We start from the raw sequence: 20,382 nt of genomic DNA on the forward strand, positions 1-20,382 counted from the left end.
AAAACAATGGGTCCAACCCAGGAAAGAAATTATGGGAAGTCTCAGAGTATCGTCTGTGTGCAGGGCTAAAAAGGGACCAGTCTAGAGAAGAACAGGAAGAGAGGCCTCTAGAAGGGTGGGCTCCTTAAAAAGGGGGCCTTACTAGAATACCTAATGTCATGGAGCTTTTAAAAATTTTAGACTTACTGCTTACAACAAATTGCAAGCAGAAGATAATGATAATTAGAAACTATAGGGACAACATAAAGCTGTACAAGAAAGAAAATATAATCGTAGTACACTACTTGGCTCTGAAGCAAGCAAATTTAATACAGTTGTAATAATGTTATTTATTGACCAAAAGATAGTGATGCCAGTGTGCTTGGATGATGGGGGAAGGAAAAGTGGAGGTGGAAGTCTCAATGAGCTAATCCTTATCTGGTATAGTAATATCTATAACAAATAAATGAAGACATAGAAGTATAAGCATATCATTGAAATATGGAGGTAACTACCAAAAAAATAGCTAAAATAATTAAAAAATGTTGCCTCTCGGGAGTAGGACTGGGAATTGGAGAGGGACGTGAAACTTTCATTTATTCATTCAAAACTATGTATTTACTTACTATATGCACAGCAATGTTCTAGGTGATACATCAACGACCAAGATAGAATCTCTGCCCCTATAGAGCTTACCTTCTAGTGGAGGAAACAGACAAGCCAGTAGACAAGTAGATAATTTCAGATAGTGATAAGTGCAATGAAGAAACCAAGAATAAAGGAGGGCAGGGGGTACTACTTTAAATATGGTGGTCAGGGAGGACCTCTCTTTGAGAAGGTAACACTTAAACCTGAAGAAATCAAGGGAATGAGTCTAAAGAAGATCTGGAAGAAAACCTTCCCAACAGAGCAGCATAGACCTGAGATGGTGATGACTGTGGCATATTTGCAGAAGAGCAAGGAGGCCAGCGTGGCAGACTGAAAGAGAGGGGACCATGCAAGAGATTAATTTGGAGAGGTAGCTATGGGCCGTTTCCTGTAGGGCTTGTATGCTTTGGTATGACATTTGGATTTTATTCCCTGCGAGTGGAAAAAACTGGCATAGTAACTCATCTGCTTTATGTTTTTTAACTGTCTCTGACTGTTGTGTGCAGAATGATCTGTAGTGGAACAAGAGAGGATTCATGGAGACCAGCTGGGCAGGAGTATAACTTTTTCCAAGGAAGAGGCGAGAGTGGCTTGGACTGTTAAGGTAGCAGAGGAGGGGGAGGGAAGAGATCAGGTTCGGTATGTATTTGGAAGGTACAGCTAGCTGATGGCACTTGCTAACAAACTGCGTGTCAGGTGTGAGGGAAAAAGAGGAGTAGAAGATAACTCCAAGATTTTTAGAATCATTATTAACGTGAGAAAGACCAAGAGAGTAGTATTTTTGGGGAGAAAATCAAGAGTTTAGTTTCAGACACATTAGGTTTGAAATGTCTTATTAAAGAGTTGTTTATTGGCATTTTGAAGTTATTTGATATTTTAACTATTAGTTTGCTGTAATTTGAATTGTAGAAAAAACACATGAGAAAAATTTTCGAGAGGGAATACACACACACCCACATACACATAGATATACACAACAACATTCCCTTTGAGTAGACAGTTGCCTAAACTATCCTCTCTGGTGCCATGGGGTCTCCTGATGGTGTTCACAGGAGGCCTTATCTCCAGGGAAGCACAGGTTACCCAGCCACTTGCTGAAGGTGCATATGAGCTTCCTGAGGTCTCGCTGCAGCCTCTGGGAATGTCCAGAGGAGAGGCAGGCCCCATGGAGAATTACATCTATTGCAAGTCTTGGTGGGGTTTTCCCAGAGAAGTGGCTGAAACGCTGAAAAGGTCTCACTCTTCTCCTTTTCAAGTCTAATCTCATTTTTCCCTTGCTTGAAGTCCTACAGAGATTTTCCATTGAAGTAGGAAATGGCAACTCTTAGCAAGTCATTTAGGAAGTAGTTCCTCGCAAAAGACTCTGAATAGCCAAAGAAATCCTGAGAAAGAAGAACAAAGCAGGAGGCATCACGCTTCCTGATCTTGAGCTATACTATAAAGCTATAGTCATTACAACAGTATGGTACTGGCATAAAAACAGACAAATAGACCAATGGAACAAAATTGAGAGCCCAGAAATGAACCCAAGCACATACGGTCAACTAATATTTGACAAGGGAGCCAAGAACACTCAATGTTGAAAAGATAGTTTCTTCAATACCTGGTATTGGGGTAACTGGATATTCATATGTAAAAGAATGAAACTGGATCCATATCTTACACCACTCACAAAAATTAAATCAAAATGGATTAGAGACTTAAATGCAAGACATGAAATCATGAAACTCCTAGAACAAAACGTAGGAATAAAGCTCCTTGACATAGGTCTTAGTAACGAATTTTTGGATATGACACCTGAAACACAAGGAACAAAATAAAAAATAAACAACTGGGACTACATCAAACTAAAAAGCTTCTGCACAGCAAAAGAAACAATCAACAAAGTGAAAAGATAACCTACAGAATGGGAAAAAATATTTATAAACTGTGTATCTGATAAGGGGTTAATATCCAAAATATATAAAGAACTCATACAACTTAATATCAAAAAAACAAGTAACCCAATTAAAAAATGGGCAAAGGACCTAAATAGACATTTCTCCAAAGAAGATATATAAAAGGTCAACAGGTACATGAAAAGACACTCAACGTCACTAGTCATTAGGTAAATACAAATTAAAACCACAATGAGATATCACCTCATGCTTATTAGAATGGCCGTCATCAATAAGACAAGAGATAGATGCTGACATGGACGTGGGGAAAAGGGGACCCTTGTGTGCTGTTGGTGGGATTGTAAATTGGTGCAGCCACTATGGAAAATAGTAGGGAGAATCTTCAAGAAATTAAAAATAGAACTATCTTATGATCCAGCAGTTCCACTTCTAGGAACATATCCAAAGGAAACAAAAATGTGAATTCAAAAAGATATCTGCACCCCTGTGCAGCATTATTTATAACAGCAAAGACATGGACACAACTTGTGGATGAATGGATAAAGAAATGGTATGTATATATATAAAATGAAATATTATTTAGCCATAAAAAATGAGGAAATCCTACCACTTATGACAACATGGATTGGATCTTGAAGGCGTTATGCTAAGTGAAATAAGTCAGACAGAGAAAGACAAATACCATATGATGTCATTTACATGTGGAATCTAAAAAACAGACAAACAAACTCACAGAAAATGAGATCAGACTTGTGCTTACCAGAGGCAGAGGGTGCGGGGAGGGGGAATTGGAGGGAGGTGGTCAAAAGGTACAAACTTCCAGTTATAAGACAAATAAGTACTAGAGATGTAATGTACAACATGATGACTAGAGCTAACACTGCCGTATGATATATAGGAAAACTGTTAAGAGAGTTAATCCTAACAGTTCTCATCACAAGGAGAAATTTTTTTACCTTTTTCTTTCTTTTCTTTTTACTGCATCTACATGAGAAGATGGATGTTAGCTGTACCTAGTGTGGTAATTATTTCACAATATATGTAAATCAAACCATCATGCTGTATGCCTTAAACTTAAACAGTGATGTATGTCAATTATTTCTTGATAAAACTGGGGAAAAAAGAGATTTTCCCATTGTGACACAGATAATAAAAGGCTGAGCCAGAATTGATACCCAGGGGGGGGAAAAAATAAAAAGAAGTTGTTCCTGCCCGCTCATCTTCATGGTATTTTCCCTGGCTCTCCTGAAACATCTCCTGCCTGGGTTTGTTTCCCGGTCAGGGAACCACACCACCCGTCTGTGGGTTGTCATGTTGTGGCCGCTGTGTGTTGCTGTGATGCTGAAAGCTATGCCACCGGTATTTCAAATACCAGGAGGGTCACCCATGGTGGACAGGTTTCAGCAGAGCTTCCAGACTAACACAGACTAGGAAGAAGGACCCGGCTACATAGTCCCGAAAAATTGGCCATGAAAACCCTATGAATAGCAGTGGAGCATTGCCTGATACAGCGCTGGAAGGTGAGAGGATGGTGCAAAAAAGACCAGGCAGGCTCTGCTGGACACAGGGGCGCTAGGAGTCAGAATTGACTCCACGGCAATAACAACAACAACCTGAGACGGCATCTACTCTCTTTCCTCTGGCTACAGCTCTTGGTACCTATCCTCACTGGTAACCTGCCACTTATTTTTTTTCAAAATTTTTCAAGTGGTGAGCCAGCCCTGATGGCCTAGTGGTTAAAGCTCAGCACTCTCACCATTCCAGCAGCCTGGGTTTGCTTCCTGGTGGTGGAACCACACCACCTGTCTGTCAGTTGCCATGCTGTGGTGGCAGCTCACATAGAAGAACTAGAAGGACTTACAATAGCATATACAACCATGCACTGGGGCTTTGGGGAGGAAAAAAAATAAAAAGAGGAAGATTGGCAACAGATGTTAGCTCAGGGCGAATCTTTCCCTGCAAAAAAGAAAAAAAATTTAAAGTGGTAAAATGCACATAACATAAAAGTTATCACCTTAACCATCTTTAAGTGTACGGTTCAGTGGTATTAAGTACGTTCATAATGTTGTGTACCCATTACCGCCATCCATCTCCAGAACTCTTCATCTTGCAAACTAAAACTCTATTCCCATTAAACAATAGTTGAATTCTCTTAACTATTATTGTAGAAATGCCTATATTCCACTTCAATTCTATTGATTTTTGCTTCACATATTTTGATGGTCTGTTATTAGGTGCATTAAGTGTTTCTAATTGTCATATCTTATTGCTATGTTAAACAGTCTATTAATATACAATGTCTTTCTTTATCTCTTATAACCTTTTTTGATTTAAAGCCTATTTTGTCTGATGTTAGTACAGCCCTTCTCCTCTTTTGGTTAATATTTGCATGAAATATTTTTTCTGTTTTTTCACCTTCAACCTGTCTGTACATGTCCTTAGATCTAAAGTGAGTCTCTTGTAGACAACATATAGTTGGATCCTGTTTTTTTTTAATCCATTCAGCCAATCTATGTCTTTTGATTGAGGAGTTTAACCCACTTACATTTTAAAAGTAATTACTGATAGGGAGGGACTTTGCCATTTTAATTGTCTTCTTTGTGTCTTGTAGCTTTTTTGTCCGTCATTTCCTCCCTCACTGCCTTCCTTTGTGTTTAGTTGATTTTTCATAGTGAAATGTTTTAATTCCCTTCTTATTTCCTTTTGTGTATATTCTATAACTATTTTCTTTGTGGTTGCCATGGGGATTACATTTAATATCCTTAAGTTATAACATTCTAATTTGAATTTATGCTAGCTTAACTTAATAACATAAACAAATTCTGATCATTTATGGCTCTGTCATCAACCCCTCTTCAGTTTTAATGTACATCTTTGTACATTGTGTGTTCAAAAACATAAATCAATAATCATGTTTTTAAAATGCATTAGTTTCTTAAACAAGGTAGAAAGCAAAATGTGGAGTTACAATCCAAAGTTACAATAACATTAGCTTTTAGACTAATAATTAGTTTTTAAAGAGGCATCAGTCTCTTAAAACATGCAGAAAAAAAGTGAAATTACAAACTATTGTTGAAATAATACTAGCCTTTATAATTGCCTCTATATTTACTTTTACTGGGATTTTTATTTCTTCATACGGTTTTGAGTTACTACTTTTCATTTCAACCTGCAGGACTCCCTTTAGGATTTCTTGCAGGGCAGATCTAGTGGTAATGAGCTCTCTCAGCTTTTGTTTATCTGGGAATGTCTTAATTTCTCCCGCACTTTTGAAGGACCATTTTCCCAGATATGGGATTCTTGTGTGACAGTTTTTTCTTTTAGCACTTTGAATATATTAGCTACTATCTTCTGAAAGATTTCTCCATAGTGTCTGATGAGAAATTTGCTGATAATCTTATTGAGGATCTCTTGTACCTGACGAGCCACTTCTCTCTTGCTGTTTTCAAGATTCTCTCTTTGTCTTTGTCTTTCCACCACTTGACTGTAATGTGTTTCAGTGTGGATCTCTTTGAATTAATCCTACTTATAGTTTGTTGAGCTTCTTGGATGTTCATATTCGTGTCTTTCATCAAATTTGATAAGTGTTTGGTCATGTTTCTTCAAATACTCTCTCTGCCCTTTTCTCTCTCTTCTCCTTCTGGGACTCCTACAGTGTGTATGTTGGTCTACTTGATGTCTCTTGGGCTCTGTTCACTTTTCTTGAATCTTTTTTCTTTCTGTTCCTCAGACTCCATAGTTTCAATTGTCCTATCTTCAAGTTCACTGATTCTTTCTTCTGCCTGCTCAAATCTGCCTTTGAATCCCTCTAGTGAATTTTTCATTTCAGAAATTATACTTTTCAGCTCTAGAATTTCTTTTTGACTTCTTTTTAGGTTTTCTACCTATTGATATTTCCATTTTGTTCATATGTTGTTTTCTTGACTTTTTCCTTGTCTTCCTTTAGTTCTTTGAACATCTTTAAGATAGCTGTTTTAAAGTCTTTATCTGGTAGATTTACTATATGGTCTTTCTTAGGGACAGTTTCTGTTGATTTATTTCTTTCCTTTTAATAGGTCATCCTTCCTTGTTTCTTTGTATACTTTGTTAATTTTTTGTTGAAAACTGTATATTTGAATCTAAGAATGTGGTAACTCCAGAAATCAAATTCTCCTTTTCCCCAGGGTTTGCATTTTTTTTTTGTAGGCTGTCTCCATGCTGGACATCAGTCTGAGGTGTAAAAGTAAGGTCTTCTCAGGCTTTTTTTCTGAGTCTGTGCCTTTCCCTGGGGATATGTGGTGACTTTCTAATTTCCTCGTATATACAGTTGCTTTTTAATGTCCTAGTCTTTAATGTCTGGTTTCTAAATGGAAAAAAAGAGAAAAATAAGGGGAAGGGAGGGTACTGGCCTTTTAAATCTCCTAGAAGTGCTTCAGAAAAGGTGGAGGGGCTTCCAACAATGCAGAAAGGGGTACAACAATGGCTGTGTGCCTCTGTATGTGCAACTCCATGACCAGAAGCAGCAATCAGTGATCAAAACATAGAACCCCAATATTTGAAGGACAGGATCCTTATAAACCCACTCTGGCTTCTGCAAGCTGCATGTGGGCTGTTCTAAGCACATGTGCATAGCTGCCTGCCACAGGGCTAAGGGATGGAGGATGAGTAGCTGTTACTGAGCTAAGGCCTGAACTTGACAAAAATTTACCATAATTTACCACCCAAGTCTTCCCCTGGAAGTTGCAAGCCTTCAATAGACTCAAGTTCCAAAATATTTACATCAGATGGATTCTGCCAGTGTAATTGTTGTCTAAGTGGTCTGACAAATTCCTCTTAATTCCTACTCTACCATATTCTCAGAATTTCCCTAATTTTAACTTGTTTTCAGTAGAAAACCTTAGTAGAAAATTTTGGTGGAAAATTTCAAAAGTAGAAAAAGTAGTATAACGAACCTCTATGTACTCATTATCCAGTTTCAAAAATTATTAACTCATGGCCAATTTTATTTCATCTATACTCCAACCTAATTTGCACCCCTCTCATATTATTATTAATCAAATTTATTAAGGTATAATTTACATAACATTAAATTAACCCTTTTAAGTGCACAATTTGATGAGTTTTCCAAATACATACTTTGTAAGTTTATCCTTGTGTAACTACCACAATCAAGATATAGAACATTTCCATCATCCCCAAAAGATCGCTCATGTCCCTTTGCAGTAAATTCCCATGCCACTCAGGGCCTGGGCAACCACTGATCTACTTTCCATCATTATGGAAGAGATTTGCCTTTTCTAGAATGCCATTTGAGTGAACTTATATAATATATACTCCTATGTGTCTGGTGTATTTTGCTCAGCACAAGGATTTTGAGGTTGAACCATACTGTATGTATCACTAGTTTGTTCTTTGTTATTGAGGAGTACTATCCTGTTGTGTGAATATACACAGTTGCTTATTAGGAATAAGTCTTCTGTGAACATTCACGTGTAGACATAAGTTTTCATTCCTCTTGGGAAAATATCCAGGAGTGGAATGGCTAGATCATATAGTAGGTATACGGGTAACTTTTAAAAACAATAAACTGTCAAGCTGTTTTCCAAAGTAATTGTACCTCCACATCCTTGCCAACCCTTGGTGAGCTCAATATTTTACATTTTAGCCATTCTAATGAGTGTGCAGTGGTATCTCATTGTGATTTTAATTTTCATTTCCCTGATGACTAAATGTATTGAGCATCTTTTCACGTATTTATTGCACATTTGTATGTTCTCTTCTGTGAAATATCTATTTAAATCTTTTACCCATTTTTATTAGACTGTTTATTTTGTAATTACAAAGTATAGGAGTGCTTTATGTATATTAGATATAAGATATCTAGTGATCTATATCAGATATCTAGCTATCTCTCTCTCTATTTTTTATATGTATCTATCTATCTATCTATCTATCTATCTATCTATCTATCTATCATCTATCTATCATCTATATATGTATGTATGTATGTATGTATCTATCTATCTACCTACCTATTTTCTTCCAGTCTTTGTGTTACTTTTTCATTTTCTTAACTGTGTCTTTTGAAGAGTAAAAGTTTTAAATTTTTATAAAGCTCAATTGTATTAATTTTTTCCTCTATGGTTTATGTTTTTTGTATTCTATCTAAGAAATTTTGGCTACCTCAATGTCACAAAAGTTTTCTTCTATGTTTTCTCTCTGAAATTTTGTAATTTTATAGTTTTATCTCTTATATTTAGCTCTATGATCCATTTTGAACTAATTTGCATGCATGGTGTGAGGGAAGAATCAAGGTTTTTTCTTCCCCCAAATGGATGTCCAGTTGTTTCAGTGTTATTTGTTGAAAGGTTATTCTCTCCCCATTGAAATAACTTTGCACTTGTGTCAAAAATCAGTTGCCATATAGATGTTAGTCTATTTCTGGACTTTCTTTTCTGTTCCATTGATCTGTGTACCCATCCTTATGCTGTAACCTCACTATCATGTTCCCCATAGTGTTATATTAAGCCTTAAAATCAGATAGTGTAAGTCCTCCAACTTTGTTCTTCTTCTTCAAAATTGTTATGGCTGGTCATGGGGAGGAAGCATTAAATATGCATAGAGGTCAAGGAGACTCCTAGGAGGAAACAATTGGAAATCCCTTTTCTTTTTGAGTTTAATGCCAATGAAGATCCACAAGTAGGAAAGGACATCAGGAGCCTAGAGTGCAACTCACCAGGAAGGAAGGGAATTTCTAGGTGGGTAAGTGACTTGAGTTCAGCTCAAAGGGTTTGAGGATTGAGCTGCTTCTAGCACAGCTCATAGCTGTAGTTGGAAAATCCCATCCAGCCTCAATTGCTCTTGCCCAGTGGAAATAAGGGCTGTGGTTTTGAGTAAGAGCTAAGGGAGCTGTAATCATGGAGATCATCCATGTGGGCACCATTGTAGCACTGTTGGGGATCTTGGCCCCCCATATGTAGTAGTGGACACACGGCCCCTAGACCAGTGCTTCTCAGACTGTAATGTGCCTATGAATCACTTGCGGATCTTGCTAAAGTGCAAATTCTTGTTTAGTAGGTCTAAGATGGGGCTGAGATTCTGCATTTCTAAAAGCCTGTCCAGGAATGCGGATGCTCTAGTCTGTGGATCACACTCGACTGGTAAGACTGTAGAATACCAGTCTTCAAGAGCGATATTGAGCAGCGGTAACAAAAGTTACAGCCTCGCTGTAACTGTAACAGCATCACAGTCCATCGCTGGACTGGTCAGACTCCTCAGTTCTCTCAGTTTTGGGATTTATTTATGTATTGCTCTCTCTGGCCTTTAAAAGGAGGAGGAGAAGGAGACCTAATAAGTTCTTAGGAATTTCAGGCTGTTTGTGAGAGGCAGAGAGACGTAAGACAGAGATACTGGACTATTTGCTAACAGAGGCATTACAGGAACAATTAGTGGAAGCAATCATAGAAACGTGTCTCTTAGAGCAGCAAGCTGGTGAAATGGGTTGTAACCTGTTAAATTTTCAGTATTGCCTCATCGCACTTCATCGCTATTGACTCCCAAACCTGAAATGAGGAATTGGGGATTTTAAATGCCCTGGGTGGAGAGAGACGTGCTATGAGATCAGTGACTATTTTACCAAAATCACCCTCCAAATGTCAACTATTCTCTGTAATGCTATTTGAAAAATTGCTCATGGAGAAATTTAGGGACATTAGAATTTGGGAGAAGATTTTGTTTTCAAAAAATCTGTCACACATAGTAGACACTCATTAGGAGGAATGAATGGATGAGTGAATGAATGAATGAATGCACGCAGATGATGATGAGACAGTCCAAAGTTGGTGAGATTTCTATAGCCTATGTTTTGAATATCTAGCAAAATGTGGTAGAGGGGATAATGATTTGCAATTTAATTTTAATCATTTCAGTTAAAACTGTTGAGCATCTTGAAAGAAGCTTTTTGGAATGCAAAGCATTCATCTCAGAATTAAATGGCAATAAAACCCACTTACTCAAGATGTCCAGAGACAGACATTTAGCTCCGACCCTGCACCCTGAGAAAGGACTGTGGTTATTAAGACAAATACAACTTCGTACACATGAATTGATTTGTCCCACATGGTCTTGCTGGAGCCTAATGGTGAGGCAAATGTTATCTATTTTTATTAAAAATGCCTCTGAATAATGACCCCTCTGAGGAAACTTGGATCTTATGGTTCTGAGAGACAAATAGCCTCCTTCAGTGACCCTGGCAGTCTTGTCTTAAAAACAAGAAATTCCAGTGGGAGAATTTCTCTGCTCCTTTTCTTTTCCAATGTCATTCAATGGTATTTACTGAGTGGCTACTTCTTCTCAGAACCTGACAGCTGGGGACACAGAGAGGGGTGATTCATGGACAGTGACCTTGGGGGGCTCACAGTCTAATGGGCGAGATGGAGACAGACACAAGAATCTACAACACGTACTAAGTGCAAAGACAGCATGTTCAGAATCTCTTGGGAACAGAGAGAGGAGCAACAAATGTTTGCATCAAGGAAGGCTTCACGGAGAAGATGAAATGGATCTTGAGGGGCGAATGGGGCTTTTGACGGAGAAGAGGAGGGAGAGGCATTTCAAACCCATAGAACGGTAAATGTAAAGGCATGGAAATGTGGAAGAGATTTAGAATTGTAGAAATCTTGGGGAGGCTTTGGGTGGTCTCAGGTCTCAAGGGCTGAGAGGCCTCTGCTGACATTTGGATGACCTGGGGTTAGGACTCCAGTGCTAAGTCCGAGGAAAAAATTTAAAACTTCAAGTTTCTCTGGTTTCAGATCCTTCCCCAAAATCGATCTAAATGTGAGCAGTGTGGGGCCTATTTCCCAGGCTGGTGACCAAGAGCAGGGTGCATAGTGAGGCTTTGTAAGGGAGGCTTGTCCTTGCCCTTCATTTTACCTGGGAAAGGGTCTTGAACACCCAGATGCCTGGCTAGAAGGGTGCTCGTGATGTTCACGCTCATCTTGAATATTTTAGGTTCAAGTGACAGAAAGGCCAATTCAGACAAGCTTACGTTCCCAGGGTCACTGAGGGACATCTTAGAGGCCGCTCACAACGCCCACGAGCTAGATCCAAGGGAGAAGGCCCAGGTCCCACGCAGGGAAGACCCACGCAATTTTGGGGCCAGAAGCAGCACAAACACAGACCCCAGGAGGGGGTGATTGGGAGTCACCACAGCGCACTGCCCACAGCACCCTTCTTAGTCTAACAGAATCAAAATGAAGAGTTCCGGTTCCTCCTTTCAGGTCACATTCAAATACCTGCGTCCTCTGGGAAACCTTTCCAGGTTGTCCCTTCCTCCTCTAGGCAAATGGCTTGGCTCCCTTTCTGGGGACCCACAACCCTTGTACATCTCACCCTCTGGTGGTATGTGTCTTCCTGTGTTATAGTCGTCTGTGTAGATGTGTCTCCACCATCGGACTGTGAACTTCCAGAGGGTGAGCACCGTGCCAGGCATGGGGCATAGTGGTGACAAAAGACAGACAAGGTCCTGTTCCACATGAAGTCCCAGTCTGATGGCAGAGGCAGTCATTAATGTGATAATTACATGAATGATTGATTATTTAAAATTGTGATAAATGCCATGAACCCAGAGTTCAGGTGCAATAAAACAGAGGGCTCCAGGGTGCTGCTCTGCTGGTGTAGTGGTTAAGTTTGAGGGCTCCACTTTGGCGGCCCAGGGTTCCTGGGTTCAGATCCTGGGTGTGGACTTATGCACCACTCAAGTCATGCTGTGGCAGGGGTCTCACATACAAAAAAGTAGAGGAAGATTGGCACAGATGTTAGCTCAGGGCCAATCTTCCTCACCAAAAACAAAACAAAACAAAACAAAATAAAAGTATACTTTAAAAAAACAAAGCAGAGGGCTCCAGTCTGGTCTATCTTTCATGTTTGTCTCTGTTTCACTAGCTTATCGCACTGAGCAGGGCCCAGAGGAGGCATTTAGCAAATGCTTGTTAAGTGAAGGAATGAAACAAAGCAAGAATCAGTTAAAAAATAAATTTATGTTTAGTTTTCCTGATCAGAATATACATTCCTGGAACATGGGGCCTGCTCCCTAACTCAATTTAGTCAATATAATTTGAGCTCAGTAAACAGTTGAGAGTTTGACTTAATATATAATTTATTGTCAATTATTATGATTATTATCTTTAATATGTTATTCAGGATTTTTTATTGTTGTAAATGGCAGAATTCCAGGTCAGACAAGTTTAAGCAAAAAAGGGAATTTATCGTTCTTATAACTGATAATTTATACATCGGGTGGCACTGGTTTTAGTCATGGAGTTCTCATTGTCATCAGCACCTGACAGCTCTCCATCTCTTGAATCTGCTTGCTATGAGCCTCAGACAGGCTCTTTTGTAGGTGATGACAAAGGTGGCCACTAGCAGTTGTAGCCTTAGTAAGTGCAGCAGAGGGCGAGCCAGGGATGGACCAGCCTCCCCAGCCCCCGCACCAACCACACAGACAGAGAGGGTCAGAGGTGCTTTTGCCTGGAGATACCAGACTGTCAAAAATCTATATCCATGTTTACTTACATTCAAGGAGACACAAAAGAGTACAAATCTTTAGATTTCAAAATCAATAGCTCAAAATAAACTTTTACATAAACAGACAAAGAAAAGCTTTTCTACTATGATTGCAGAGTAGAGTTTCATGTTCTATAAAAGATCTAAAAATGAAGACTGAGTTAGATTGCTACATTTTATAAGCTGCCATTTCTAGACAATGGATAAGTACTAATTATTTCTCCCACAACTCCTTAAAAGGCAAATAGTGCTGTTCAAATAAATCTCTCACAGGTTAGGAAACAGAGAGGTTGTGATAACATCTACACCAGAGAATGAGACTGGTATTAACGTTTTTTTTAAGAGGTCTGGAATCATAAAACCTGAGCTTAAACACTCATTCCCTCTCTAATAGGCTGTGTGGCATAGATGAGTCATTTCATCTTTCTGGGTAATAATGATATCTTCCTCAGAGGCTCTAATGAGGGCCAAAATATATTCTTAAAATGTAAAATTGATGGGCAATTCATTTCTTCATTTCTTCAGCCAGCCAGCCAACATTTATTTGCCCCGGTCTAGACACTAGAGATAAGAGTCCTGTGCTTGAGATACATGAAGCAGAATCTGCTGTGGGAATAGAAGACTGCCATGAGCTGTGTAGTTCTTGTGATAGAGGCCTGTCCCGGGGGGCTCTGAGGAGGGAGGAGCTGATTCTCCTAGTGGGGTGTGGAGGCTGGTTCACGAAGCCATAAAATGAGGCTTTAAAAATGTGTGGGTGCTCACCAGGTGAACAGTGAGAGGGAGGTGACACAAACACCTGGACAGGGGCCTGCTCAGCAGACCTCACAGCCCCTCCTCTGTAGACGGGCCCTCTGCCGCCATGTTTCACAGTACATGGCTCTGTCTCTGCCAGGCTGCAGCTGATTGGACCAAGGTGGACAGCTGACCCAGGAGATGCATTCTGTTGGCTGAATAGAGCCAATCAGATTCTCTTTCTTGGGAATTTGGAACTGGGAGCTTGGGTCAGAGAGCAATGAGTGCTGGACCCTCAAGGTCATATGGACATGGGGCTGTGGCTGCTGGGTGGTGACAGCCCTTTGGAACCTTCTACATTGATGGGCAAACAGAGACTGCAGGTTTGTGGAGAAATCTAGAGAATGAAGAGAAAAGCAGAGAGAGACACATGCACAGAAAGGGAGTGGCTGCACCCAGTTGCAGTGCCTGTCTTACAATAACTCACCTTTAACTGAAGCTTCAGTGTTTTATTTGTTCATAACAAGCAACCCTTGACCTCAACAGCACTCCAGTTAGCAGGACGCTAGCACAGGCAAAGTCCCGGAGATGCAATCTCTTAATTTATACTATTCTTCTCCCCTCCTTTCATTACGCTTACCTTCAGTTGTCTCCTCTTCGCCTCTCATGGAGCCAATCTTTTCTGATCTTCTTTAATATTTTGGGGGGCTTTCCCTGAAAATGGCAAAGAATAGTTTTCCATTGCCTGCCTTACCATTACCACCAACATCATCATCTTAGTCCATAGTCAGGAATGAAAAAGTCACATGTGTTTATTTTATTTAAGCTAAATTCAGTCTGACTTGGAACTTCCACCCATCCGGTTGGTGGGAAATTTAACCGCAGGACTGCTGGGTCACATGTCAATCCAGGCTGCTATTTCCGTGGGAGGTCCTGCCCCCTCCTGGGGTGCTGCCAGCATCCTGCTCGGCCCGTTGCAACTTGCTCAGTCTACACAGGATCCTTCCTCATCTCCCAAATTACCCTCAGAGATCTCCCCTCCCCCTGCATAACCCCCTTAATGGGCACCTGGTCTGGAAAACAAAGACTCAGAAGGCAGCTCCTGGAGGAGAAATACAGGAACAAAAATGAACATCTCTATAAGTTATCATGCCACCCAGATACCATTGCTTGAATGGTTAGCTGAGCACTTACCACAGGTCCAGTGTTGTGCTAAGAGGTTTTTTCCACCAATTTTTAGCAAAATTGTGGTAAAATATACATAACATGTGCTAAGAGTTTTACATGCCTTATTTCATTTAACTTGGATATGGCATCAGCCCTGGATAATATATACTGTAATCATACTCTAATATACTGGATATACTGTAATATTATCTCCATTATGAATGAGGGCATTAAGGCTTAGGGAGGTTAATTAATATTCCCAAAGCCACCCACCCACTGTGTGGCAGTGCAGGCATCCACACAGTCATTCTGGTCCTGAAATCTTCATTCATGCCCACGCCCCTGGCCACTCAACTGAAGGATGTCATAGGAAGTGATCTATCACCTCTGAAAACAAAAGGTGCGTAAGGCCTCTGAATAAGATACTCCTAAAAGCTCTGTTTCCTGGATCCTGTTGGTGCAATTTATGGGGCTATTCAGAGGAATTTGAAATTAGGAGAGATGAAAGTTTTAGATCTTGAAAGGCTATGGTGTTTAGCTTGAGGCAATTCTTGCCAATCTGGAGAGTAACAGCAGAGGATGTTTTGTCAGTATCCCATTCAGAAGGGTCACAGTCCCAAAGTGAAGTTAGAGAAAGCATCCAAACGGGAGGCTCGCCATGGGCCTGCAGTCAATGTTCTGAGATGGCTGGCCAGGCTGATAGGCTTGCCATGAACCAGTGGTAAAAAGCAATGATCTTCATTTTCTCCAATGAAATGTGGTAGATGAGATGAAGGGACTCCTGTAATGTGCCTGGAGGTGGCAGCTCTGATCAGAAGTCATACCAGGATCTCAACTGTGGGCCATGGACGGGACAGCCTACAGGGCAAGGATACCTCTGTGGACCGAAAGTTTGCATCCCCCAAATTCGTAGTTGAAGCCCAATGTGATGATATTTGGAGGTGGGGCCTTTGGGAGGTGACTAGGTCATGAGAGTGACCTGATCAGGAGGTAATTAGGTCATGAGGGCAAAGTCCTCAAGAATGGGATTGGTGCCCTTATGAGACACAAGGGAGATGAAGCGAGCCCTCATCTGAAACTGAATCAGCCGGTCATTTGATCCTGGACTTCTCGGCCTTCAGAACTGTGATGAATGCATCCCGTGGTTAAGCTGCCCAGTCTACGGTGGTACTTTTGTTGTAGCTGCCCAAGCTGACTAAGATGGACACACTAGAGTCGACCCTGACACACGGGGCACTGGCCAGCAGCCTCCACAGTGCCTGTCATGACGGCTCAGTCTGGCAGAATTTAGGCAGCTCGTAGCACTGTGCCGATTCCTTCCCTTCCTGTTTTAATTTAAAATTCCGAGATCTTCCTCCCTGAGAGATGCGTCACGCCCAGCCCCCGCCCTTGTGGAGCTCTCACGGGTTCGGGGCAGGACTGGGCTTGAGGAGGCTCCTCCTGTCCATGTGTCCACGTGGAATTCTTGTGTTAGTTCCACCCAACCTCAGTCACACCAGTCCTGGTGACACAGAGGTACATGATGGTCCTGAATAGCCAACGTGTGACGGCTGCAGTCAGTCCTGCTGCCTTGAGCTGTGGATCTGGTTTCCAGGTTGAGACCTTGACCTCTAGCTTCTAGTTGAGCACAGAGTAGGGGCCCAAGAAATGTGTTTTGAATTGAATTGGGATGGAAAGAGGACAGACAAATTCTCCTACTGACAGCTTCTTTGTAGTGCCATCTTTGTCAAGTTGAATAGGTGGGTCTATAAGGGCAACCCCCGAATCTAAATTCATTAAAATAAAAATGTTGGCAAAATCTCTACTTTTCTTTGTATGTTTACAGGAGGCCAAATAAATTCGATTTTTAAAAAATATTCTGCTTCGTTACTTACCATCTCAATATTAAGAGGACAAGTCACGTGGACTTGCCAGAAAATAGACGGCAGTCCAGGATTCACTGGGCCCAGTTCATAGCCACATATGAAGGCTGGAAAAAGCTGCTTGCAGCTTCCTCAGACTTGTGCGAGTGCACGTGAGGATCCATTCCACAACCTCCCTCCCTCCTTCCCTTCCCCTCTCTGTCGCTCAGCTCCCTTCTTTCCCTCCTCCCAGCATATATTGAGACGGTGCTCTAAGGTGGGCCCGGCCAGCGGCTCTGAATACAAACGCAAATACGACACGGTGCCTGTGTGCTAGGAATCCCTAAGGCAGAAAAGACACAGAAACAAACAGTTACCTTACAGCTCAGATACTGTAGGCTTATCAGGGTTTTAACCCCCAAAGAGTCTGTTGATAGAATTCAGGGGGTCCGTGAAGTTGGATGGGGTAAAATGCATCTTTCTTTTCACTACCTTCTCTCCGGAATTTAGTATTCCTTTCCATTATGAATATCACATACTTGTGACCATCATCAACAGAAATCACAGGTATTTTCTTATTGGTTCTTGTCGATGTCTCAAAATAAAATATATTCCCATCATGCTGTCTGAACTCCACAACCAGACGTGGGTCCTTCTGCAGGTGGAGAAAGGGGCGATGTTCCTAGGGCGATGTTCCTGGGAGAGGGCTTCAGAAATGAGATCCCTGAGCAATGCTAGGCGTTGACTTTGAGAGGGAGGAAGCAAGTTGGGGAAGGACAGAGAGACAGAGACACAGGCCCAGCAGGGCAGGGGCATGCACAGCGACGGAGGTGACCTAAATAGGGGAGAGACTCACTAAAGAGACAGGAGACAACAGAGCCCTGAGAGATCCCCCAGAGTGACCAGCTAGTGACCCAGGGAGTGACCAGCGGGGAGCCAGGACTCCATTGCCTATTTGCCTTGTGGTTTTATGCGAGTTACTTTAACCTCCCAGAAAGTCAGTTTCTGTATTAGTTTGCTGGGGCTGCCATGACCAAGTGCCCTAAACTGGGTGGCTTAAATGACAGGAATTTACCGTCTCGTGATCTGGATGCTAGAGGTCCTAGATCAGGTATCAGCAGATGGGTTCCTTCTGAGGGCCGTGAGGGAGGACCTGTTCCAGGCCTCTCTCCTTGGCCTGTAGATGGCCATCTTCTCCCTGTGTCTCCTCACATCGACTTCCCTCTGTGCGTGTCTGTGTCCAAATTTCCCCTTTTGGTAAGGACACCAGTCATATTGGACTAGGGCCCACCCTAGTGACCTCATCTTAACTTGTTTACTTCTGTAAAGACTCAAATAAGGTCACATTCTGAGGTACTGGGGGTTAGGACTCCAACATATCTTTTTTGGGGGAACACGATTCAGCCCCTAACAGTTCCCTTACACTACGTTGGGGGTGATGATACAAGTGCCGCCTCATCGCGTTCCTGTGAAGGTTACAGACTAACGTGCGTTGTGTGCTGGTGAGATGCCTGGCACCTGGGAAACTTCCATAACTAACGGGTGGCTCCTATCACTACTACCATTACTAAGAAGAACTGGAGGAGAGAGGGAAGGATAGGAGAGGGAGTGGGAAGGAGAGGAGGCAGGGGAAGCGTGTCTGGGACTTAGCCAAGCAAAGCAGCAGGCGGAGGCGTTAGACTTCCTGGAGGGCAGGAGCACGATGCTTCATAAAAATGGCACAGCGTGCAGGTCGTTCCCTCTGGGTGCTAACTCAGTGCGGGCAGGGGTGCCAAGGGCCTCCACGGGCCTGCAGGAACCAAACAGGCTTCTCCTGGCTGTGGCCACAGTGACAGTCCGTGCCCAGCACACCGACATCAGAGGGGAGCAAGGCAAGTGACAGCTAAGACCACAGAACTTAGGGATCTGTACCGCATGACAGGTGTGGCACTTGACATTCCTGGGGGAGTGATGTTAAGTAAGGAGGAGAGAGCCTGTTCTTGGCTGAGGCCTGGCCCTGGGACTGAAATGGAGCCTGTGACCCCTGGGAGGATCCTCGGAATCTCAAGAAATATGAAATTTGAATAACGAGAACTCACTGTGGCAGTGACCACAGGCTGAAGGACCAAGTAGGGCATGGACACAAAGAGGGCGGGTCCCCAGGTAGCCACTCAGCTGGGCACCGTGTGGGCAGCCCCAGGGCCAGCAGGAGGTCTGGGGTGTCCTGCTCACAGCTGTGTCCTTACTGCCTAGAACATGGAGAAAGCTCCCAATAAATATCTGCTGAATAAACGCACTGTAAGTGCTCAGTGAGAATCTGAATATACAAACGGACAACCCCAGACCGTATATGACCATGGAGCTCTGACCCACGACCTCTGCAGCAATCTTCCCAGAACCATCAGGACTTGATCAATGACTGCCAGCTTCCCTATTTTTAGCTCCAGCTTCCAACTCAGGACCCAGCAGAGAAAGCCAAATACACTCCCCAAACCAATCACATTAGGTACTCTGCTTCCTGTCAGCCCGCCTCCAGCTTCCCCACGCCAGCAGCTGCCAATTAGAGAATGGCCGAAACCCTCCCTCTTTTCCAAAACAAAGCTCTCCCATTTCCCTGCCTGCCTTTGAATCTGTGCCACACTCAAGTGATGGCGGCTCATCCCCTTGCTACAGCAAGCACGGAATACACAGCCTCTGTTTGTTCTCATTTGGTGATCCGTGCTTATTTTCACATCAGGAATGGCATTTACCCATCACTCCGCCTCTCCCTCTGCTGGCAGCATGTTCCTAAACAGTTGTTACCCCTGCCTCTCACTGAATTCACACAGCAACCCTCAGAGAATATTATTTCCATTTTACAGTTGAAGAAACTGAGGCTCAGAGAGGTGAAATGACTTGCCAGGACTAAACTCCAGGGATGTTTGCCTCCGAGGCCCTGGGCTCTCCCTCAGCCTGAGCTAAGAGCCTCATCCCATATTGCTTTTTGCAGAGTCACAAGTGGTTTTCTTTCAGCTTTTCTCAGCTCCCTCTCATCTCCACAATGACGACAGAGAGAGGCTTAAAATACCCACGGGATTTGTCTTTGGGGAGGCTTCCTGCCTTCACCCCGTCACCACGGCTGACTAATGTTCCCAGGTTGGGCGGACGCATCCGAGCCCTTATCCTCTGCGCAGAGCCCTCTGTGAGGCGGCGCCACTCTGTGCTGTGAAATGTGTAGATATTTTAGGCAGCCATGTGTTACCTCTGGGAGCATTCTCGTGGGACAAGCTATATTGAAATTGATTAATTTGATTCCTTCATTCATTGCTCAAAACGCTTACCGAGCACCAGTTGTATGGCCAGCTCTGTCCTGGGCTTGGGACGCTTGAGGTCTGCAAAGTGTGCTCCATGGACCTCTTGCATCAGAATCCTGGGTCTTACTTCAGACCTACTGAGTCAGAGCTTCTGCTGGGGAGGCCTGGGGATCTGCATTTCTAAAAAGCTCTCTGGGGATTGTTATGCTCTCTAAAGCTGGACAGCCATTGGCTTCAGGAATGGGCAGCCCAGTGAGGAGGCCACGCTGAGTTACTTACCCAAGGTCATCCAACTAGCAAGTG

Source organism: Ceratotherium simum, chromosome 4 (assembly GCF_057802395.1).
Source record: "Ceratotherium simum simum isolate JZ-2026a chromosome 4, ASM5780239v1, whole genome shotgun sequence".
Taxonomy (NCBI): Eukaryota; Metazoa; Chordata; class Mammalia; order Perissodactyla; family Rhinocerotidae; genus Ceratotherium; species Ceratotherium simum.